Source organism: Trachemys scripta, chromosome 6 (genome assembly GCF_013100865.1).
Source record: "Trachemys scripta elegans isolate TJP31775 chromosome 6, CAS_Tse_1.0, whole genome shotgun sequence".
NCBI classification, from domain to species: Eukaryota; Metazoa; Chordata; order Testudines; family Emydidae; genus Trachemys; species Trachemys scripta.
Window position 1 is genome coordinate 59,283,863 of NC_048303.1, and position 25,985 is coordinate 59,309,847.

The following is a 25,985-nucleotide window of genomic DNA, read 5'->3' on the forward strand; positions in this document are numbered from 1 at the left end:
CTTCATGTGCCAGCTGGATTCATCTTACCACTTTTACCTTGTCTGATAAGCTGAGAGATAAGAAATGAGAGGGGGTAAAAAGAGAATCAATGGAATTCTAATAATGTTGTACTACTACTTATGTTTTTCCACATGGGGTTTTCCTCACTTCATACAATACTCATCTGAACAGCTTTTAAGATGCAGGAAATTATATCTTAAAGAAACTAGCCAGCCACAAAGTTAAAAAGATGGTGGCTTGGATTGAGGTTCACACATCCTAGAACCATTATGCTGAACATCTTCAGTTACAGGACAATATATGAAACCACAGTGCTACTTAAACAATATGCAATTATTTAGGAAGATCAAATCTCATACAAGTAAAATTTCCACTCTTCCTCAGGCAAAACTTTTCCATTTGCCTGCAGGAAACTATTCCCTTTTCCTCAATTATATCAACACAGGGATAATTCCTCTTAGCAGGAAAGAATTCTATAGAGTTAGGATGGAATTTTCAACAGCTGTCAGTGTTGGCCTAACTCTGCTTCCATTACAGAGTTAGGCCAGTGCTGAATGCTTTTGAAAATCTCACCCTTAAGATAATTGCAGTAATAGATTACTGCCTCTTTAAGAGACAATAGAAGGAAATAGGGAAAGTATCATTAGGGAACTGAGACACAAGCTTCAAGATGAATTCATACTGAATCAATTGTTCATGCATTCATTCAAAAAGATTAATGATGGCCCCACTGTCTGGTCTCCCTCAGGCCATTGTATAAGTGGCTGATTAATACAAATGTAGATAGATAGTGTAATAAATCGGTGATCACCAAGGACTTCATGGATGTCACTATGCTGCATGCCATGGCCATTTGGAACTTTGCAAGAGTTACAGAATCCAGATCCTCCTCCTCTAGAAGCAATGGCCTATGTCATTTGAGCTAAAGAAGAATCTCAAACTGTTAGCAGTACAGTACAGGGCTTATAACATAGTTGAAGATTTCTGATGTCATCCAGTAGATGGCAGTGGTACATATCCAATAAGCCCATCCATTACAATATGATTTATGATCTACTTTCCTGGTAGTGAAAAATCATCTCCAGAACTGCTGTCTTCTACAGAATGCCATCTAAGTGATACAGGGAAGAAGGGGTGCTGAGCTATTTTTTTTTCCTGTCTGTAAAAGGTGGTACAGCTAAAAAAGAATAATAAATCATTCTCTCACCTGAGAGATTGCCTCTGTCCCTATGACATTCTGCCACAATTGCAGTCAGCAGACGGGGTTGAGCTGTACCTCCCTCATCATAAAAGAGAGGGGACCGCGGGCAGGGTGTCTTTTGTGAGGGCCGCAAGACTCTGGAATTTGCTATACCTTGGTCTGATATAGAGCACAGTGGATGACTTTATAGGGATGCTGCAAAAGCTGTTTGTTTCACAGAGTTCATGGGATAAGATGCGGGTATGTTCCGGGCCATGATTTACGGGTGAGAGGCTTTTCTGTTGTCTGGCTGAGGTAAACTGTTACCTGAATTTGATTATTTAAGGCTGCTGGCTAGCAGAGTTAATTTATCTGTGGATTAGTATTAATGCTGCTGAGTGGTTATTAATTACAATTAATATGATTTTAATAATTATCATGGCCAGGTTGTTCAGAGCTTTCATACAGGTGTTTTTTTTAAAATGTCAAATTTAAGGAAGCAAATATCCAGGGGTTTTGAAGATGCTCACATCTTCCTATGGGGAAATCACTGCAGTTTTAAAACTAAATTATAGCTCTAAATTCATGTTTGAATGTCAATCAAGTTTGCATAATCGGGTGTAATCTTATTAAAAGGTCCATTTCAAAGCATGAATTAAAAGTTGTTTCGTGTACTACACCCGGCCAGAGTGTTCTAGCAAATTATTGTTGCTTTTCAATTACATTTATATTTTTAGTGTTGTTGCTACAGGCCCAAACAAAGGGGGAGATCTGACTATTGTAAAACAGTAATATTGACTATACACAAAGTGCTGTCAAACTCAAAGTAAGCAAACTAAAAGAGAATATGTTTCTCTAATCTCTCCAATTATAGTAATCTGAGGCAATAGTAATTGACAACTGTAGGTTTTTAAAAAAATCTCAAGTGTCACTTTTAAAAAAAATTGGTGTCCCTTTAAACACCGTGCCATTCACTGGAAACGTCTGAAGTGAATTTTTATCTCAGTGATGCTTTCAATGAAAGGGAAGTATCTTGTCCTGAGACATGTTCGTATAGGGACCACACTAATTTCTATGCATTCCCATTTGTCCCAAACACATTTTTTCCCCCAAAAATTCTTGCTTGGGAAAGCACTTTATTTTTCATCTAGGAACTGGTTTCCCTTTGGAAATGGAATTCGGGTTTGGTTGCCATGGCAACAGATTTCAGTACTTCTGTTTCTCACACCATATATTTATCTGGGTTGCTACAGTGTTAGTGCTTATCAGTGTTTTATCCATTGAGTGAGCATGGTGGTAGGTGACATCTACAATAAACTTAAAAACAGTAACCTATGATATTTCTCAGAGTAACAGGACAACTTGCCACTATATACATACAGGTTTGCAGCTTGTCTTCAGTCATTTACCTATGGTACTATTAATTTATCAGCTGTTGGGGTTTTTTAATGGTATGACTGTCTTAATTCAGGAATAATAATAAAAGGGTTGTTTAAAAAAATGTATATACTTCTGGAACAGTGACCAGATGAGCAGTCCCCCCCCCCCACCCTGAAAAATGAAATAACTAATTATGTGTAGTTTGATTAAGAGATGTGAAAGAGAGGAGTGAGGGATATATTATATACAAATGTTTGAAGAGTTCAAACACCAAAGCCCTGATTCAGAATAGCATCCCCCTTCATGGAAGCATTTAAGCATTGACTTCAAAGGGACATAAACAGGGCTTAAGTTTTGTCCTGAATGAGAGCCCAAGAGAGGACAAGAATGAATAAGCATAGTGCAAGGGGTTAAAATTAGGAGTAGAGGGATGATGTCAAAAGAGAGTTAAAGCTGAATATTAATGAGGGGAAAAAAATTCCAGACAGCAAGATAGCCTTTTGAAAACTGTTGGATAACCTTTGTCTTCATTAGTATTTTTCTTAGAATTTACCACTATTGCCACTCCAAAAGCAAGATCTCGAATAGATAAACTGCTGTCACTTTAACCACAGTGTTGTATAACCCTGTTCTGAACAGGTCTAACCAATGCAGTAATAAAAAGTGGCAAAGATCAACCTGTCTGTGCTGTGGACCCCATGATGCTGTAGGGACATCTTTGGAAAAATAGACACTCGGTGAGAAATTCTGGCCCCACTGAAATCAATGAGATATTTACCATTCACTTCAATAGACCCAGGATGTCACCCTTCATGTAGTCTTGTCTCACTTGGTCACTATTTGAGAAGTTGGTTCAATAAAAAATATTGTCTCACTTACCACTAATATCCTGGGACTAACATGGTTACAATTATACTGCATGGAGATTATTTGTTTTTCTTTGTTCTACATAATGTGAAATAAAAGTAATTTACATTGAAACACATGTTTCAGTCTGTATACATGGGGAAAGGCCCCTTTGATTTTACCTTACCAGGATGGTGTAAGTGCCTGGGAGGGACTTCTGCCCCTTTATCCCAAGCTTTCAGCCTTATGGACTCCATTTATTATGACTTACTCACGCAGACCAGAATGCAGCAGTTCTGAATTATTTCATAGTGTTAAGATGTTTCTTGTTTGCTCATGCCACAACATGTATAAAAGTTCACTTTTAATTACATGATATGGTAACTTAAGAATTAATTTGATTCTCATATTTCATTCCTATTGCCTTTTCTTCGCATGCTATTCAATCTTGTTTCAGCTTTCAAATCCTGTCTACAATATTGGGTTTTCTATGCCTTATCAAGCTTTTATTTGTGACATACCTTTTATTAATGTACCAGCACCTTAAAGTTCTGTAAATGCCATAACAATGCTATATAAATGAATAAATAAAATATTATTTTGATTCAGTGGGGACTAGACAGCTTGCAATTCAAGCAAATATCAAAACCCTTCATTTTCTTTGAATACCCTTTCCCTATCTGTAGCTCTGTTTGCACTGAGATAATTATACTATTCCATATGTATGAAAAAGAAACTGCTTTCTCCTATCTCTTCTAGAAAACTTCCTGATAAAGTATCAAGTGCTATCGTCGGGCTCACATTGAACTTCCAGAGTGGACCAATAAGTAGTATTACTACAGTACATATATATATTGTTTACTTTTTTATAGACCCACAAAATAGTAGGACTGGAAAGAATCTCAAGAGGTCTTCTAGTCCAGTCCCCTGCACTCAAGGCAGCACTAAGTATTATCTAGATTATCCCTGATAGGTGTTTGTCTATCTTGCTCTTAAAAAAACTGCAGTGATGAAGATTCCACATCCTCCCTAGGCAATTTTTCCAGTTCTTAACTACCCTGAAAGTTAGGAAGTTTTTCCTAATGTCCAATGTAAACCACTCTTGCTGCAATTTAAGCCATTGCTTGCTATCCTATCCTCAGAGGTTAAAGAGAACAATTTTTCTCTCTCCTCCTTGTAACAGCCTTTTATATACTTGAAAACTATTACCATGTCACCTCTCAGTCCGCTCTTCTCCACACTAAACAAACCCTTTTTTTTTTTTTTTCAATCTTCCCTCGTAGGTCACATTTTCTAGACCTTTAAACATTTTTGTTGCTCTTTGGACTTTCTCCAATTTATCCACGTCTTTCCTGAAATGTGGGGCCCAGAACTGGTCACAATACTCCAGTTGAGGCCTAATCAGCACGGAGTAGAGCAGAAGAATTACTTCTCACATCTTGCTTCCAACACTCCTGCTAATACATCCCAGAATGAGGTTTGCTTTTTTTTTTTTTTTTGCAATAGTGTTGCACTTTTGACTCATATTGAGTTTGTGATCCACTATGACCCCCCCAGATTCCTTTCTGAAGTACTCTTTCCTAGGCAGTCATTTCCCATTTTGTATGTGTGCAACTGATTGTTCCTTCCTAAGTGAGGTACTTTGCATTTGTCTTTATTGAATTTCATCCTATTTACTTCACACAATGTCTCCAGTTTTTTTAGATCATTTTGAATTATAATCCTATTCTGCAAAGCACTTTCAACCCCACCCATCTTGGTGTCATCCACAAACCTTATATGTGTACTCTCTATGACATTATATGAATCATAGAATATCAGGGTTGGAAGGGACCTCAGGAGGTCATCTAGTCCAACCCCCTGCTCAAAGCAGGACCAATCCCCAACTAAATCATCCTAGCCAGGGCTTTGTCAAGCAGGACCTTAAAAACCTCTAAGGAAGGAGAGTCCACCATCTCACTAGGTACCCCATTCCAGTGCTTCACCACTCTCCTAGTGAAAAAGTTTTTCCTAATATCCAACCTAAACCTCCCCCACTCCAACTTCAGACCATTACTCCTTGTACTGTCATGTGCTACCACTGATAACAGTCTAGATCCATCCTCTTTGGAACCCCCCTTTCAGGTAGTTGAAAGCTGCTATCAAATCCCCCCACCCCCCATTCTTCTCTTCTGCAGACTAAATAATCCCAGTTCCCTCAGCCTCTCCTCATAAGTCATGTGCTCCAGCCCCCTAATCATTTTTGTTGCCCTCCACTGGACTCTTTCCAATTTTTCCACATCCTTCTTGTGGTGTGGGGCCCAAAACTGGACACAGTACTCCAGATGAGGCTTCACCAATGCCGAATAGAGGGGAATGATCACATCCCTCGATCTGCTGGCAATGCTCCTATTTATACAGCCCAAAATGCCATTAGCCTTCTTGGCAACAAGGGCACACTGTTGACTCATATCCAGCTTCTCATCCACTATAATCCCTAGGTCCTTTTCTGCAGAACTGCTGCCTAGCCATTTGGTTCCTAGTCTGTAATAGTGCATGGGATTCTTCCTTCCTAAGTGCAGGACTCTGCACTTGTCCTTGTTGAACCTCATCAGGTTTCTTTTGGCCCAATCCTCTAATTTGTATAGGTCCCTCTGTATCCTATCCCTACCCTCCAGCGTATCTTCCACTCCTCCCAGTTTAGTGTCATCTGCAAACTTGCTGAGGGTGCAATCCACGCCATCCTCCAGATCATTAATGAAGATATTGAACAAAACCAGCCCCAGGACTGACCCTTGGGGCACTCCACTTGAAACCGGCTGCCAACTAGACATGGAGCCATTGATCGCTACCCGTTGAGCCCAATGATCTAGCCAGCTTTCTAACCACCTTATAGCCCATTCATCCAGCCCATGCTTCTTTAACTTGCTGGCAAGAATACTGTGCACCGGAGTGCAGGCATCGTCTCCGGTTGAAGTGATCGCGGGTCCCTCCCAAATGGGCAGACCCCCCCCGACGACTTCAAAGAGCACCAGGCCCTCCTGAAAAGAGTGGCTACCAATTTAAATTTGAAGAGAGAAGAGACCGTATCAAAAGCTTTGCTAAAGTCAAGGAATAACATGTCCACTGTTTTCCCCTCATCCACAGTGCCAGTTATCTCATCATAGAAGGCAATTAAGTTAGTCAGGCATGACTTGCCCTTGGTGAATCCATGCTGACTGTTCCTGATCAGTTTCCTCTCCTCAAAGTGCTTCAAAATTGATACCTTGAGGACCCGCTCTATGATTTTTCCAAGGACCGAGGTGAGGCTGACTGGCCTGTAGTTCCCCGGATCCTCCTCCTTTCCTTTTTAAAGATGGGCACTACATTAGCTTTTTTCTAGTCATCTGGGACCTCCCCCGATCACCATGAATTTTCAAAGATAATGGCCAATGGCTCTGCAATCACATCAGCCAACTCCTTTAGCACCTTCGAATGCAGATGAAGATATTGAACAGAACAGGACCCAGAACTGATCCATGCAAGACTCCACTTGATATGCCTTTCCAGGTTGACTGTGGATCACTGATGATTTCTCTCTGGGAATGGTTTTCCAACCAGTTATGCATCCATCTTATAGGAGTTCCATCTAGGTTATATTTCCCTAGTTTGTTTATGAGATGGTCATGCAAGATAGTATCAAAAGCCTTACTAATGTCAAGGGATACCACAATTACCACTTTCTCCCTATCCACATGGCTTGTTACCCTGTCAAAGAAAGCTATTAGGTTGGTTTGACACAATGTGTTCTTGATAAATCCATGCCGACTGTTACTTATCACCTTGTTATCTTCTAGCTTACTGCAAATTGATTGCTTAATTATTTGCTCCATTATCTTTCCAGGTACTGAAGTTAAGATGACTGGTTTGTAATTCCCCGGGTTGTCCTTATTCCTCTTTTTATAGATTGGCACTATATTTGCCTTCTTCCAGTCCTCTTGACTCTCACCCATCTTCCATGACTTTTTAAAGATAATTGCTAATGATGCAAATATCTCCTCAGTCAGCTCCTCGAATATTCTAGGATCTATTTAATCAAGCCCATGAGACTTGAAGACATCTAACATGTCTAAGTAATTTTTAAATGGTTCCCTCCCTATTTTAGCCTCTGATCCTACCTCATTTTCAGTGGCATTCATTAAATTAGATGTACAATTGCTACTAAACTTTTTGGTGAAAACTGAAACAAAAAAGTCATTTAGCACTTCTGCCATTTCCATATTTTCTGGTATTGTTTTTTCATCCTCATTGAGTAGTGGGCCTACTCTGTCCTTGGTCTTCCTCTTGCTTCTAATGTATTTTGCTAGTGAAGGCAGGGGACTGGACTTGATGACCTTTCAAGGTTCCTTCCAGTTCTAGGAGATAGGATATCTCCATTTAAAAAAAAAAATGTTTTCTTGTTACCCTTTATGTCTCTAACTAGTTTAATCTTGTTTTATGCCTTGGCCTTTCTAATCGTGTCCCTACATACTTATACTTTTAAAAATATTCATCCTTTGTAATTTGACCTAACTACCACTTTTTGTAGGACTCTTTTTTTTGAGTTTCTGATCATTGAAGATCTCCTGGTTAAGTGAGGGTGGTCTATTGCCATACTTTCTATATTTCCTATGCAGTGGGATAGTTTGCTCTTGTGCTCTTAATAATGTCTCTTCGAAAAACTGCCAACTCTCTCAATCTGTTTTGCCCCTTGGACTTGCTTCCTATGGGATCTTACTTACCAATTCCCTGAGTTTGTTAAAGTCTGCCTTCATGAAATCCATTTTCTTTATTGTGCTGATTTCCCTCCTACCATTCTTAGAATCATGAACTCTTTCATTTCATGATCACTTTCAAATTTTCAATCAGTTCCTCCCAAGTTGTCAAAATCAAATCTAGAACAACCTCTCCCCTAGTGGCTTTCTCAACATTCTGAAATAAAAAAATTGTTCAACATGTTCTTCAAATGTACAGACAATCTGTGCCCTGCTGTGTTATCTTCCCAACAGATGTCTGAGTAGTTGAATTCCCTCCACCCCTGCCCCCCCACATCACCTTCCCTCCACCCCCGCTCCCCCACATCACCACAGGGAAGAGGAAGCGCTGTTGACTGGGCAGCTGCGGCAGTCAATTTGCCGCCGTCCTCACAGCAGGGTAAGTCGGATCAGATATGTCAAATTCAGCTATGCTATTTGCGTAGCTGAATTTGAGTATCTTAAATCGACCTTCCCCCTCCCCCCCAGTGTAGACCTAGCCCTAGTGTAGATGTTGTTATACTGGTATAAGGTGCTTTATACTGGAATAGCTTAGGCCTATCTACACTGCAAAGTTTTGTTGGTGTGAAAAAAATCCTACCCCCTAGCCAACAAAGCCCCAGGTGGAGATGCAACTATGCTGACTGAAGAGTGCTTCTATGGGTATAGCAAATGTCATTCGAGGAGCTGGCATTGCTATGACAACAAAACTTTTTCTTTTGGCTTATGCTGCTTTTCCACTGGGGGCTCTGCTGGCATAAGAAAGGAAACATATCTCTGTAGTGTAGACAAGCCGTTATTTTGCATCCCCGAACCAGCATAAGTTATACATGTATGACTGCATACACGCTAGGTGGTTTTCTGTTTTGTTTTTGCTGCTTGCACTATATCAGCATTGTTAAAACAACAAAACTGCTACGGATAAACAAAGCCTAATTCTCCAATGTCTTGCACCTTTTGTTGTCACATGCACTTTTGCAAACTGGGTGTAAAACCCTACCAGATCAGAGTTATTTTGCTCACACTTTGCACAGCTGTGAATGACCACACAAAGTGCTCAGGCCCTGGAGAATTAGGCTAAGTATGCTAACGGTCTCTCTCTTGTCTAGGCTTATGAATTTTATCAAACTTCAACTGGTGGTACCCCAATGTAGCTAGGACTCTGATGGTTTCTGTTTTGTTTTTTGCTAGAAGCTGATGGTGTAGTGTGGCCAACCCCAGTCCTTCATATATCACAAGTCAGACTTGAAACGTCAAGAGAGTGGCTTAAATATTATGAGATTTAAACATAATAAATCATAGTGCTTTTAGCCTGCCTCTGATTTCTAGTCTTTGGGAGAAGACACACATCCAAAAAAGACTGTTTGTTTTCTTTTCATACACACTGAGTAACACAGAGATAATTATGGGTGAGGAAAGATAATCAAACATGAAGATTTTTAGAATCCCTAGCACTGGAAAGTGTCTAGTTGCCAGTGAATCAAAGAAGTCTTAATTATTATTTGTTCATCTGTATAGAGTCATTCACAAGTGTCAGCTGTAAAACTAGAACAAAAGTTCAAGAAGCAGTAAGTTAAATGTATGTGACAAAAGCATAGAGAGTCTACCATGCACCTCCTTTGTTACTTCTTCTGAAAATTAATTCAATGTTCTCTTTAATAGTGCAACTGTTATGTTGGTTTAGGCTCTCCTTGGGTAGTTATCACTATTATTCAATAAGTAATTTTTATGGTTAAGCTGGTTGCTTCCCTCTCTCTCTGAACTTTATTGTGTTTTTTAGCTTCCCAATTTACTCTACAGCAACCCTTCTCTTACCTAAGCTAAAGATCCCTGTAGCACCCAAAAATACTGTGGAGTTTGCTCACCAAGTGGGTTACTACCAGTACAATTGTAACGTGAAAGTGGGACTAGGGACGTACTGAACCTGTGACATACAAGGGTGGGAGCTTGGAAGTGCTGCTCGACCCAGCCTGCTCAGGCTTACACTATTCTGGTGCGGTACCTTTGGCAAATAAGGGTGGCAGCTTGAAAGTGCTGTTTGGTCCAGCCTATGAGCCCAGGGGCATATAAGGGTGACAGCTTGAAAGTGCTGCTTGACCTGGTCCACTCAGACTTGCTCTGTTAATGTATGTGTGTGTGTGTGTGTGTGTTAATCCAGTTCTGGGGCTGGAGGAACCCTGCCCTGGAGAACCTAGGTCCTGCAGGATAGCTCCATTGGGAGGGGATTTGCAGAAGGGAGAAATAGAGCTCCATATGAAAACACATGTGACACAAATAGTACATTGACAGTATTACAGAACCCCCTAGTCCCCCAGAAGAGTAACCGTAATAAATGAGCATACCCCAAACTAACAGGCAAATCTGGTAACAAGTGGGAGATCCATGACGAACAATGCTTCTCCATTCAATTGGCAGTTAATCTCATTGCCCTTGATATACCCATTTAAAAAGTCAATCCTTTTCCAACACCACATCTTTATATGGCAATGCTATTTTTCTTTGACTTCTTTTTTTTTACATATGAATAGGACTGGATCAGATTATACTTGTAAAACATACAGTGGAAAAGTTAAAATGGCCTTAGAAGTTGGCTATAGACTTCCCACAGGAGGTAAAGAAAGCAGAGTAAGAGAGAATCTGTAAAAATAGGAAGATCTGAATATGAAAGGTTTCAATTTCCTAAACATTAATTAAGATATCAACTGTGAAATCACAAAAGAAACATTGATATTCCTGGAGACAGTACAATAATATTTCTTCACAGTTCACTGAGCAACCAGAAAGACTGGAGGCTATTCAAGGCTTATAAAAAAGTTGAAAGATAGTGAACATGTAAGGTTGAGTGTTTCAAGCCTCAGGGCATATCCAAAAAAGTTGCAATTCAAAAAGAATGAAATTTAAAGTGGGGTTTGAGACTTTTGTGGAGTCTGTTTAAAAAAAAAAAGTTGATTTGGAGTCAATTTCTATGTAGAAAGTCTATTTGAGAAACATGAGGTATTTTAGGAAAGTTCTAAGTCTATTAATGTACAACTTTGTGGAACATTTAAGGTCGGGGTATATGTTAACTGAGACAAAACCACAGAAGCAAGTAAATGAAAAATGAAGCCAGATAACAATACATATTCTCCACCTACCTCATCACTATCCTACTCCATAGCTCAAACCATAACCTTAACTCTGCCCACCCCACAGCTGCCAGATGTCCATCACCTTTCTTTACAAAAATGGAGATTGTAATGGGAGGAATGAGGGAGAGTGACAGAAGCAGTATTATCAGACACATGCATTCAAAAATAATCACCCCTTGCTTCCTTTCCGCCCCAAAAATCATGAGACTGACCTAAATAATGAGATTATTTTTAAAAGCTATCGACCAAACCGAACCCAACCCCCTTTTTTTGGCCACTTTCTGACTTCCAGGGGCAGCTGCCCAACCTCAATTTGCCAATTTGTGTTAACTTTTCAGATTGAAAATCCATCCCTAAATCTGAACAAATCTGAGCTTTCTTGGAGGAGCACTCTGCTTACTCTTCTCAACCCTTGCGTGGAGAAGCTGCCATTCTGTCCCTCCTCCCTTATTACCATCCTGAATCTTACTTGTTCCATCCCTCACTCAAATTCTTCCTTCATACTTCTCCAAATTTCTGGTGTTCCAAATGCCCCCAAATTTCTTCTGTCTTTCCCAGGCATGTGCCCCTCACATTCACCTGTCTGGTTCTCCTTTATCCCCCAATATTCACCAGCTTCTCACAGTGCCACACTGATGACATAGGAGGGCATCAACTTCCCTGAAGGCCTGGGTTGCTCCATTTGGGAAAATTGGAAGGAGGTGTTAAGGGCAGCCTAAACTTCTTCCTGCACAGGCTGTAGGGAACTTGTTATCTTTCCTGAGGGTGCCTGTAGCTTCCGTCCCACTGAGAACAGTGGAAAATGGTGACCTCTTTGAAAAAGGGCAATTCTCTGAAGTTTATCTGAAAGGGATTTCATTCACAGTCTCTGAAAGGTAAACTTTCATTTATGAAGCATATCAAAAAGAATTACCTTTACTCTTAAATGTTCCTTTTCCAAAAGTGACCATAAAGATGAACTTCCCTTCCAATTAGTGTGTAGATACTATGTTGTTTTAAAATATATCTGTTGACAAATGTCAGCCAAAGACTGGTTTAGAACTCTTCGCATTTGAGAATTTATGAAAATAAACCAAACAAAAAGAACACAGAAAATCCAAAGGCCATGAACACTAACATTGTGAAATTCATACAGAAAGACTATCTATGTGTAGGGGGTAAAAAACAACAGGAATTTAAGCCTATTTCAGAATGGAACCCTAATTAGTTGCAGCCAGTCTTTGTTATATTTATGCCTAACCTAAAAGCACAGAAACTCAGTACTTATTGGGCACAGGTAGAGGTGTGTGTGTGTCCCCCCTAGCATTGATTATGACAATCTCAGGATGGCTTTAAACTATGATAGCTCTCAGGGCTGATTTTGATATTTGCAGATGTCTGAAGAAGAGAGGCACCCCATTCACAACCTTTTCTCTTTGCCACCTTCTATATGCTGGGGTCTGGGAGATATGGTGGCACTGAAGCTGCTACAATAGTTCTATGTCACTTAGAGGTTCTCCCACATTGTCAGAGTTACAGTAGCTATACACAAGGTGCAGAGTTAAGGCCGCACACCAACCTTAATTTTGGAATTTCTTCACTTTTGAGCACTTAACTTTGAAACTTTTAATATCTGTTTTTATGTAGTTGGGGGAAAATTCTGGGCAAAAGCTGACCTCTTAATTTGTGACCATTGCATACATCTGAATGCTAATGTGGCTGTACAGATCCTAAGGAAAGCTAGGAGGATTTCTCTGTGTTAGAGACAAACTGAGGAACTGTATGAACATGAACGGTATAAAGGGATAATAGCTGGATTTAAAGCTGTTCAAACCAGTCCGAGTTCTGTAATTGTGTTCCTTTATTTTTAGCAGTTCTTGGGAGAATAACAGTTCTTTACCTTGTCATTGTCTCTTCACTGGCTTGCTCTGTTCCTTTGATTATCTGAGGTCCCAAAGCTCTCTAAATCTTTGGGCAGAGCACCCCTTTATCCTTTGGCCATATGAAGTGCCAAGCTATATGCCTTACAAAGAAAGGCAGGCTATGGCACTGAGTACTAAAATGGCAGCAACGAATAAAACACCTGAGGGATGATAAATACAGGATTAAAAAGTATGAAGGATAACAGAACAGTTTAAATAGAGACTAGAGAATGGCAGGACAGTGCAAGAGCGGAAACAGGTGACAAAAAATAAAGTGAAAAAATGATCGAAGGGCACCAATCTTTTCAGATGAAAGAAAATATATATTTAAATGCATGCACTGTAGTAAAACCTGAAAGAGGGGAAACAGTCTTGGGAATTACAAGAGAGAATTGGAGACTGGCAATAAGGAAACAGTGCCTGTATCAGGCAGTTATGCTGCATGAGTCTTTACTCTCATACAATATATCCCAACATGTGAAGAAGCAGGAACTGGGAGCATTACCTTACCCCTTCCTGACATCCTGGATTTCTAACATATGAGGTGGGGGGAAGGGGAGCATGGTCAAAGGCCCTGTTATGCAGCAGCCTTAACTCCAAGTTACTGGCATTTTTTTAAGGGCTACATTAACAGTTTTGAATTGACAGGCAGCATACAACTCACATAGCCCTCCCCTCATTGCCCCCCATCCTGATATTGCTGTCAAACAAAATTCTATAGAACCTTCATTTTAATGAAAGTTAAAGTTTACATGTTTCATGGAAGAAATAACCTGAAAACACATACAGTTTGCTTTTATTCATTTTAAATGGTATACAGAATAATAAAAAATAGCGAAGACCTATATTTTAGTAATATCAAGCTGGGGCTTATTTCTAAATGAAACATGTTCATCCTGGGGGCTTGTATAGTGAAACTATTATGGTTTGCAGGTAAAAATGACTTTACGTTTAAATAATGTGAAAGGTGTGACAAACAATGCAAATTTTAGGAAAATCCAAAAAGGTTAACAGCAGGAGTTTAAGGACTTGGTATTAGCTTTTACTTGCTTGATATTTGTTAGTTTGTGTCACAACCTTTAATGGTTTTGAAATCCATTATTTACTCTGAATTTTCTTTATTTTTTAAATAGTAATATTTTAAAAAAACTTTTATGAAAGATCTTAAAATATTTTTTGCCTAGAGGAAAGATAGGTCAGCCCATATTTAGCATTGTGTGAATTTAGATTTAGCTGGTTACCATTCTGTAGTCTTCAGCCATTACTGTGAAAATCTAAGTGTTTTTCAGCTAGTAGTACAGTATTTCGATCAATTGAAAGTTCCTGCTGGGTCCATACATTGTCCCTGCACACACAAGTCCTATTGACATCAGTAGGGGATGCTTTTTCTTTTGAGTTACACTGCAGGTTCATTTCCCCGCCCCCCCCCCCCCCCCATTCATTTTAATTGTTCAGAGTTAAGAGAGCTGAGTTTTGTTGGAAAGTTGTTTGTTTTTTGGTTGTTAATGACCACTTTTCACTAATAAAAAGGCAGGACACATTCTGAGAGCAGTATTATTCAATAAGAAGCACAAACTGTCAATGGCATTTAAATGATTGGTAGTGGGTTTTGACAAGATCACTTACCATTTGCTGTCTCTTGTGAATTGTGATAGATCTCTCTCATGCTTGCTTGGATTTACTTAGTTATACAAATTTCATGAAGTGGGAAAGCTTGACTTCAAATCTACCGTAGGTACTTATATGATCTCCTTATCTGAGTGCCTCTTTATCTTTAATGTACATATTATTGGTTACTATTTGTATTGCATTAGAGCCAAATAGCCCCTTTTATAGCCCAGGACCCCCCCCCTTTGTTCATCACCATACAAACACTGAACAAAACTCCAGTCTAAGCTCACTTGCCATTCTCACAGTGCCCTGTGAAGTTGGTGTGATGGTTCTCAGGGCATCCAGGACTGAGTCAGTGTGTTACCTCTGTCTCCAGCATGAGGGATTCTTGCCTGTGCCTGGTTGGGTGTCTGCTCCCTCACACCACCAGCCACTCAAGCACTCTCCTCTGGGCTATGCTAGCCCTGTCTTCACCTTGCAAGTTAGCAATAGGTGCACTCCCAATCCTCAAATCCCTTTGAATTTTCCCCTGTGATATCCAGCCCCTGACTCACAGAAATCCCAGATCCTCTGTCCCAAAAGGAGGTGTGCACCATGTTACTACCTTAGACCACAGCACATGTAAATCACACAGTACCTGTGAGCCCTTATAGTATAACAAAGGTAGGTTTATTTAAGAAAGGGTAGAGATTCTACTAGAAACAAGAGAGAGTGATGGAAACAAATGGCTACCATACAAAACAAAATAATAAAACACAAACCTGGGTCTACACTTAAGTTACCTTTCCTAGCTAATAAAGTAGGTTTTCCTCCCAAAGTTCAGTCTGTTGCAGAGCTGGCTGGTTTCACATGAACCAGTGTTACCCTAAAAAATGGATTTTAGGCCAGCCTTAGAATAACCTGGCTATCACACTCTTACTCTGCTCTTCCTGGGGTATAGGTCACCATGTAGTTAAGGAAACACTTCAAGGACACAGATATAACCTTCTGACAAAGTGATTGACACAGGCAGTATGCTTTCCAAAACAAAATATTTTTTTACTGATGTAACTAATCATCCCTACTACATTGTAATCTAAAAATAGAAATCAGACCCCAATTCCTTACTGTAAATCAAGGAGCATTTAAACTACAATAGCATACAGTTTAAATGATTCTAAGCAATTCAATTAACAAACAGACACCTTAAGCATCACATACAGTACTAATACTACACTATGCTATATTTATGCTAAACGATAATTAAAATTAACAATCTTACACTGTCTGTTGATTCTGCAACATTGTTTACTGTTGCTGTTGATACTGCAGCTTCTGCCTGCTGTTGATACTGTTGTAGCTAACTCTCAGTCAGCTCTGTTTCTCTGTTCCTAGTTGCTACTGTTGCCCCTTGGTGACCTCCCTCTCCCCTGCTACTGTTGCAGCTTTTCTTCAACAGCCACTCTTCTAGCTCCTTTGCAGCAGCTCTTCTGGCCAGCTCCTGACTTCTGCCTGCTGATAGTCTGCCTTTTATACGGTCAGATCTTTTGTGCACATGCTCACTGGTGTTTGTTTACCCCACAGTTATGATTCCGCGGACTCTTTCACCTATTTGGCTTTTGACTCTTGCTTATTCCGAAAGGAGGTCAGGCATACAAAACGGAATCTGGAGAATTTCTTCAGTATCATCAGGATCCAATTTTTCATGAGAACACCTCACTCCTTAAGATGTTTCCTCTGTGAAAGGATACAGAGAACCTCTCCCTCCTTTGTTATAGTGAAACTGTCTTTTGTTTCTCTTTGTAGACAAGGAGAACCCCGGTTTCATTATAATTTTCCTTTACCTTCAAGTGGTTTCAATTGTTTGCAGTTGCCATTGATGGTTTTCCACTGAAAGTCTTTATATTGAGCAAGGCTAACTAATTAATCCTTCCATTGCATCACCAGCTAAACAGTGCAGAGTGACAATTCTCTCTTGCCTGAATGTACCGTGAGACACATTATCCCTTGGTGATAAGTCCATAAAGCATACTCTCCATATAAATACAGTATTCCTTAAATATTACCTGTACATACATCTAGCAATGATTATGAATCTTGACAAGTTCTGATCTTTCTTCAGATACCTTACATGTTACTCTTAATGGATAAATATCCTGTAAGACATGTGTTTGGTGTAATTAGTTTGTCATATCCGAGGTGAGAGTTGTCTGCAAAGAACAGGGGACCTTTTGTTAATGGGTCTGTGTGTCAGATTTGGCAAGTACTGTGTTTCTTATTTTACAGATAAGAAATTGACAGACAGATTAAATAACTTGCTCAAGATCACACTGGAAGTCTGGCAGAACAGAGAATTGAACCTGGGTCTCCCAAGTCCCCTGCTATCATTCTAACCTTCTTCTCAATGCGCATTAATTGTAATAAAAATCTAGTACAACTGGTTTAAAGTGAAACCTGTACTCCCACAACTACCTGGTTTGTTGTATCAAATCTTACATTTAGACTGTAAGTTCTTTGGGGGCAGGAACTATATTTTTATTTGTAAAGCCCCTTCACGATCGGGTTTGGGCCTCTAGGCACCAAGACAATACAAATAATAGACAATATATATTAAATGATCAATAAACTAGATTGAATAGAATGAGAAAAGGACCTGAATCTTGTTTGAAGACTTAATAAATATTATTATTATTATTAATAAAAATATAATTTAATAAGATACAAAAAAGAACAACTTGTGAACCTCAGTATTTCTTAATTTTGATTGGGACTGGAAAGGAGAATTCCAAAATATCGCTACAAAGGGTGTTCTCAAAATTTCTGATCCAGCTGAAACTGAAAGTTTGTATTAATCTTGTGAAAGCTTGTTCTGAGTTCTCCAGTCTGATTTCCACATCAGAGAAATTCACTATTTCAGTTATGCTTTGGATAGTCATCCAAACCATACTTTCAAATCTTCTGGGGGTTGCCCATTGCAAATATATGCCCAATCATCAATATACGTATGTTTGAATAATACTGTGTACTTCTTCCAAGAAATTCCAGGAGAGTATTACTTCCTACTACTCATTCACTTCTGAGTTGAAAAATATACTTTGAGACATAACCATCAGCTGTACACTTTCACAAAACTGGCAAGAACAAGATTTATAATTGGTATCCTCAGTGATGTGAAGCTTTCCATATAGCTGTTAGAATCCTAATATTTTAACCTTTTTTTTTTGCAATCTGAGTCGTGTGTGGCAAATTTCACTAAATTGATTCAGCAAAGCAATTTAAGCACATGCTTAAGTGCTTTCCTGAATCAGGGCCTAAAATACAGCCAATCTTGGGCCTACGGCTACCATCCTTATTCTCACAAAATACATATTGAGATAATGGGGTTTCCTGAAGGTAAGGTCTACATGATTGGGTCCAGTGAAGAATAAGTGAGTACCAATCAGAATTATTTTTGTTGCTAACAAAAATGTAATGAAAGCAATGGATCAAAGTATTACTTGATACTCTTCTTGACTTCTTCTCAAACGCACTTTCAATTCATGATTATTATGATTTCCCTGAAAAACAAAAACCCATTAAATCATGAGTCAATTTACCAATATAATTGGACAGCAGCCAAAATTATTTTCCCCCTTTAAAGTTATTCATAACATTTTCAAAAATATAGGCCATCAGCTGACCAAAATAGCACAGATCCACAGACTGCCTGATCCAACAGTCACTTTACAAGAGTAAATTTACTCAAGTGACTAATCTCCTTGAGCTCATGTGAAATTTTTTCATAATACATTAAATTTGCACACTTTTCATTCTATAGCAGTCTCCTCAATGCCTTTTTACATCTATTTTATACCAGAAAACGATAAAATATTAGTCCCTTAACCTACAACTGACCACGTGAGTAGATTGTACCCCTACAGAGTACTACTGAAGTCAATTGAAGACTGGGGTCCAAATGTTCAAAGATAGGTGACTGTGCAACTCAAAATGCTTGATGTCGACTTATGACATTTAAGAGAGTTTTGATATATTTTAATGGAAAATGTTATGTTAGTGCAAAGTACTATACTGAAAAATCAACTAGATTTACACACAGACACACACACAAAAATAATTAAGGTTAGGAAGACAACCTATTTTATGTACAAATGCTACTGCATTTTTGAGAACTGTAAGATTTCAAAATGTTCTTTATACACATATGGGATAAATAAAGGGGAGGGGGCGGCTCCCTTTTATGGACACCCAGCCAGCCAGTAGCTATAAAATGCCTCTTAGTAGCTGTTCTCTAATTGCTCTACCTGTAGAGGGTAGGGATAGGATATAGAGGGACCTAGACAAATCAGAGGATTGGGCCAAAAGAAATCTGATGAGGTTTAACAAGGACAAGTGTAGAGTCCTGCACTTAGAACAGAAGAATCTCATGCAGTGATACAGACTAGGGACCGAACGGCTAGGCAGCAGTTCTGCAGAAAAGGACCTAGGGATTACAGTGGACAAGAAGCTGGCTATTAGTCGACAGTGTGCCCTTGTTTCCAAGAAGGCTAACAGCATTTTGGGCTGTATAAGTAGGGGCATTGCCAGCAGATTGAGGGACGTGATCATTCCCCTCTATTCGGCGTTGGTGAGGCCTCATCTGGAGTATTGTGTCCAGTTTTGGGCCCCACACCATAAGAAGGATGTGGAAAAATTGGAAAGAGTCCAGCGGAGAGCAACAAAACTGATTAGGGGGCTGGAGCACATGACTTATGAGGAGAGGCTGAGGGAACTGGGATTGTTTAGTCTGCAGAAGAGAAGAATGAGGGGGGATTTGATAGCTGCTTTCAACTACCTGAAAGGGAGTTCCAAAGGGGATGGACCTAGACTGTTCTTGGTGGTACCAGATGACAGAACAAGGAGTAATGGTCTCAAGTTGGAGTGGGGGAAGTTTAGGTTGGATATTAGGAAATCCTTTTTCACTAGGAGGGTGGTGAAGCACTGGAATGGGTTCCCTAGGGAGATGGTGAAATCTCCTTCCTTAGAGGTTTTTAAGGTCAGGCTTGACAAAGCCCTGGCTGGGCTGATTTAGTTGGGGATTGGTCCTGCTTTGAGCAGGGGGTTGGACTAGATGACCTCCTGAGGTCTCTTCCAACCCTGATATTCTATGATTAAGTTTATCCATTTTATTTCATTATGGCTTGTGGATTCCTCTGTGCTAACTCCAGGTGCTTTTGTTTTGCTTGTAACCTTTAAGCTGGACCTCAAGAAAGCTATTCTTGGTGCTTAATCCTTGTAGTTGCTCTTTTAAAATCTAGCAATAGCCTGAGTTCCCAGATGTATTCTCTTTCTTTTTTTTATTAATAAAATTTACCCTTTTAAAGAAGAGAATTGGATTTTTGTGTCTTACGAGGTTTGTGCACATGTTGTTTAATTAGCTGGTGGCAACAGCTGATTTTTTTTTTCTTTCTCAGCTCTTCCCTGGAGGTGGGGAGTGGGGTGAAAGAGCTACCAATCCAAGGTCAGAGAAAAGCTGTAATCTTGGGAGTTTAATACAAGCCTGGAGTGGCCAGTAGTAATTTTTAGAATCCTTGTGGGCCCCCACCTTCTGCACTCGAAGTGCCTTAGTTGGGAATTAGTCTTGACAACATCTTAAGGTAAACCAAATTTATTTCTATTCATATTTTGCCTTTTTTGTTTGCATAACAACATTTCAGCTCTCCAGACATTGTGCTAGAATCTCTTAGTATATAATAAAAAAAAAAAAAAACAAGAAAATAGAAATCAATAGCTCAGTGTCTGGTCTGTGTGCTATATAGCAAGATAATAAAATAGTTCACTGAGTCTGAGACTGTAAGGTAGCTGAAGCTAAAAACATTTCACAGATGCCATGCTTTTTTGGGACAGCAGAGAATATAGGTCACAATCCCTTAAAGGTTATGTTTTCACTTTTTGGCAAGACAACAGTGGAAATAACTGTCACAGAGATTTTGTCATTTTAAACCTGGAAAGTAGTACATCTGTTTACATCCAGCAGTTCTTGTTGTTTGATGTGAATGTTGACTACATTATAATTACATACATAAACTAAGTAAAAATAACGTTACTAAAATTGCATAGTCAAGCATTCAAAAGTTAGAAAATGCCAGAATTAAGGTTACCTTAATTTGGTTCCCTTGTATCTACAAATTATGATACAGGACAGACTGAGAGCCAGCCACTGAGAATAGCCTAAAGCTTGGTGGTTATTAGAGCACTTGTCTGAGAATATGGAGTTGTGAATTCAAATTCCTGCTCCAGACTGAAGATTCAAACTGGGGTCTTCTCCATCCCATGTAAGTGCCCAAACCACTGGGCTAAAAGTTATAGAGGGAGAAGCTCCCTCTCTTGCTCTTTTCAGGCCTTGACAAACTTTTTGTCTAAACTAAAAAGTCAAATTTATGAATAATTTGAGGTAATCTGAAAGTCCATTATTTTGGGCAAATACTTTGTGTCTTTGCCCAAAAAATATTAAGTCTGATCTTCCCTGCTTTTGCTGGCAGGCTGTGTAGATGTCTCAGGCCATATGTATTATGTGGTCTCACACATTAATTCACATTTGGGTCACACTTTATAAAAGGAAGTTTATATAACTAGTTCACAAAGGATTAATAAATGATGGCTAGATAATTTAATAAATGGTTAATCAATTGCTGTAGAGCCCAGAGGGTCAACAAGTTGCTCATAATGTTTATAATTCCTATTGCTGCTGATCTATAGCCATCTATATAACACATGCTACTCATGTCTGTAAAATGCTAATAACATATATTAATAATTTATTAACTCTTTATAGGTCAGACTTTATATTAAAGTTCTTCCCATGTCAGCTGCTCCATTTTTTGTTCTGTTGAGCCTTGTGATGCCACTAGCTCTGCATCATAGTCTTCCATTGCAGATAGTAACGTAACTCAGTAGAATATGCTCCTGTCGTATGTATGTGGCGGTGAAAAAAGCCAATGCGGTCTTGGGATGCATTAGGCAAGGTATATCTAGTAGGGATAAGGAGGTCCTGCTTCCGTTGTATAAGGCGCTGGTGAGATCTCATTTGGAGTACTGTGTGCAGTTCTGGTCTCCAATGTTTAAAAAAGATGAACTCAAACTGGAACGGGTGCAGAGAAGGGCGACTAGGATGATCAGAGGAATGGAAAACCTGTCGTATGAAAGGAGACTAGAGGAGCTTGGGTTGTTTAGTCTGTCAAAGCGAAGGCTGAGGGGGGATATGATTGCTATCTTTAAATATATCAGAGGGATAAATACAAGGGAGGGAGAGGAATTATTCCAGCTTAGTACTAATGTGGACACGAGAACGAATGGATATAAACTGGCCGTGGGGAAATTCAGGCTTGAAATTAGACGAAGGTTTCTGACTGTCAGAGGGGTGAAATATTGGAACGGCCTTCCGAGGGAAACGGTGGGGGCGACGGACCTGTCTGGTTTTAAGATTAAGTTAGATAAGTTTATGGAGGGAATGGTTTAATGGTAAAACATAGTAGCCAAGGAAAACCAAGCAATGGTACGTAAATAGTATAATGGCTAACAGGGGTCAGGCTAGAGACTCTTGCCTACATGCTCGGGGTCTTACTGATCGCCATATTTGGGGTCGGGAAGGAATTTTCCTCCAGGGTAGATTGGCTGAGCCTCTGGAGGTTTTTCGCCTTCCTCCGCAGCATGGGGCAGGGATCACTAGCAGGAGGGTTTCTGCCAATTGAAGTCACTAAAACACAGGATTGGGGACTTCAACAGCAGAGTCCAGGGAAGGGGTAGGGACGGTTTTGTGGCCTGCAGCATGCAGGGGGTCAGACCAGATGATCATAATGGTCCCTTCTGACCTTAAAGTCTATGAGTCTATGAGTCTATGTAGCAAGCAAAGAAAAACAAAATCCCTCCAAACCTTTCATGCCTTCTTTTATACAGCACAAAAAAGCCAGAAAGTGCAGAAATACAATTTGAAAAAAAAAAAAAATCCTTTTCAGGTCACCATTAAGGGAAGCTAATTTTAGGAAGATTTCTTTAGGGTCAGGCCTGCGCTTGTGCAGCTTTTGTGACAGATGAAAAGGGGATGTGGCTGGAGGTATACACAGTCCAGAAAAGTGCTTTATCCTAGTGTAAAAATTTGGCATGTCATGCCAGAAATGTTACATCCAGTGCAGCAGTAGTGGATCTCTCCCTTTATCTCAGGGAGCCCTGCTGTGAACTCAGTCTTGGCACCTCTCACAATTTTATTGAAAATCTTGTGATTATTTTTGTTTATGTTAGTTCATTTTTGTGAAGTCCCAGCTGCTGGAGACATGTGAGTAGGTGAGCATTCATTTACATTTAAAAAAAAATTCTAACCTCATGGCTGTGGAAAAAAGCTTGAAAACACCAGGTGCACCCAAAAGATTAAAAACAAAATAAAACAGAAGGCAAATATAAAGAACCCAGATTGTTTTTTTTTTTAAATAATGAGATTTTAAGCCAATGTCATGATTTCTTGCATTGTGACTCATGCTGTTTAAATGCATGGGGTTGGCAATACCATGAATGACCTCTGCAGTTTGAAAAGAGGAGTCTCTTCATTGCTGTGTTTTCCTGCTGTTTGTCTCTCTTTACTGATACTATGAAAAGCCAGTTGCTGTAGTGTCTATGCCTGCCCATTGATGGAATACAGGGACAGGGGCAGGTACAGACATTGCTTTCTCATGCTAAAGACAGGAGAGTGAGCTGCCTCACAGCCCTGGGTCCCCCTTGGGAAGCATCACCATATTCATCAATCAAAAGGAGCTCGCAATGAACATAAATTTAGAACCAACTCTCACACAACAGCCAGATATTTCAAGAATGACAATATGCACGGGGAAAAATAAATAAGGAGTGGAGTGTTTGTCAAATCATATTCAATATTCACACTTTAAAATATTGCAACTCTTCTTTGAAAATGCTAGAAATATGATTTAATGCAAATGAAGAAACACAAAAGCTGTTATTTACATTCTAGTAGTATTTACAGGTCCCAAGAGAGATTGGAGCTCCAACATGCACCAGCACACATCAAGAGGCACATAGGAAGTGACAGTCTCTGCTCCAAAAATCTAAATGGACCACTAGAAGAAACAGAGCAATTTAGCAACAGAGTCCAGGTCTCTAGAATTGCTGCACAGTGCACAAGCCATTGTGCCACACTGACTTATTCAAGCTCATATACACTGGTAATACATTACTAACCAAAGAAAAATGGACTAAATGTGCAGGCTTCTGACGGGCCGAGACTTTATTTTATCTTGAATAACGAATGAAAGGGAGCCAAGTATTCTAACATTTGGCATACGAATATCTGTCTCCTCAAATTAATCACCTTTTCTATTACAAAACTTCCCATGTTTGTTTGTTCAACTTGGCTGCTGTATCCTGTAAACCATCATCAGGAACTGATGGAAAGCCTGACTGATGTTGGTTGTGTAGTCTCCAGTAAGAAGACCACATCATAGGGTAGTGCTGCTATAGTCTGTTTGATCAAGGGGGATTGTAGGGAAAGAGGGTCACTGTGGACTTTTGAGGATTCAATAGGTTTGGAAAAGCATCTGCCTCAAATCCTGAATCATTTTTAGAAACAGAGCGGGGGAAATAAGTGGCCTTTCTCAACACAATGCAGGCAGTTACATGGGCCTGAAGACTACAGTGGCTCAAAAAAAGCATCAGTACATTGGTTTACAACAGAGCTGGGCAAACTAGAGCCCACGGGCCACATCCAGCCCGTGGGAGCCTGCTGCCCAGCCCCTGAACTCCTGGCCTGGGAGGCTAGCTCCCGGCCCCTCCCCTGCTGTTACCCCTCCCACGCAGCCTCAGCTCACCCAGCCGCCGGTGCAGTGCTCTGGGCTGTGAGCTCCTGGAGCAGCGCAGCTGCACAGCCTGGCCTGACCCGGTGCTCTGTGCTGTGCGATGCGTGGCTGTCTCCAGCCGGGCGGCTGCCAGCCACCAGTGCTCTAGGCAGCGTGGTAAGGGGGCAGGGAGTGGGGGGTGGGTGGGAGGGGGGGTTGAATAGAGGGCAGGGGAGTTCAGGGTGGTGATCAGGGGGGTGGGGATGTGGATAGGGGTCGGGGTGGTGAGAGGGCGGGGAACAGGTGGATTGAATGGGGGCAGGGTTCATGGAGAGGTAGTCAGGAAGGAGAGGGGGTTGGACGGGGCGACGGGGGCAGTTGGGGGCAGGCGTTCCAGGGGCAGTCAGGGGACAGGGAGAAGGGGTGGTTGGATGGGGCAGAGGTCCCAGGGGGGCAGTCAGGAAGGAGGAGGGGGGTGGGATGGGGTGGCAGGGGCAGTTGAGGGCAGGCATTCCAGGGGCGGTCAGGGGACAGGGAGAAGGGGTGGTTGGATGGGGCGGCAGGGGGCAGTCAGGGATGGGGGTTCTGGGGGCGGTCAGGGGACAGGGAGTGGGGGGTAGATGGGGCAGTGGTCCCGGGGGGGGTGTCAGGGGGCGAGAAGCAGCGGGGGAGGGGGTCGGGCCATGCCTGGCTTTTGGGGAGGCATAGCCTCCCTTAACCAGCCCTCCATACAATTTCCGAAACCCAGTGTGGCCCTCAGGCCAAAAACTTTGCCCGCCCCTAGTTTACAGTCAATGCAGTAGGCTAGCCAGTTACCATCAGCTGACTGCTAATTAATGGAGTGTATTCCATGTCTAACTCTAACCTGTATACTGCTACATTCAAGACTAGTGACAACAGCTGTGTATGTAGAAAGCTGAAGAGAAATATCACAGCATCTATAAACACATGGGTAACCCTTTCTCCATTGCAAACCATTTTGGTCTATCTTGATCACTTAGCGTTCCAATTCAGACAAAATATTTTTTGTAGTTCTAGAGCTGAAGAAATCATCTTGCTAGTTAGTTATGGCTGCACCTTGTCATCCTGCCAAGACCTAAACACTTTCAAAACATAGCCAATAAAAGCTTTATTGCAGACTCTGTTTGTAGAAAGATATATAAACACATCTTGACAGTGGTGTGATGAGATTCAAAGATCAGTAAGTACTGCAAGTAAAAGTTAACTAAGCAATAAACAACTCAATGAAAATGTTTAATAAATATTTGTTGTACAATATCTTTTTATTTCTCAACTCTCAAATATTTTGATTTTGTTTTACTCCAAATTGTCTGAAGAAAAGCAGCAATTAAGCTCCATAACACCTCACTAAGTGGTTGTTAATTGTTAACAC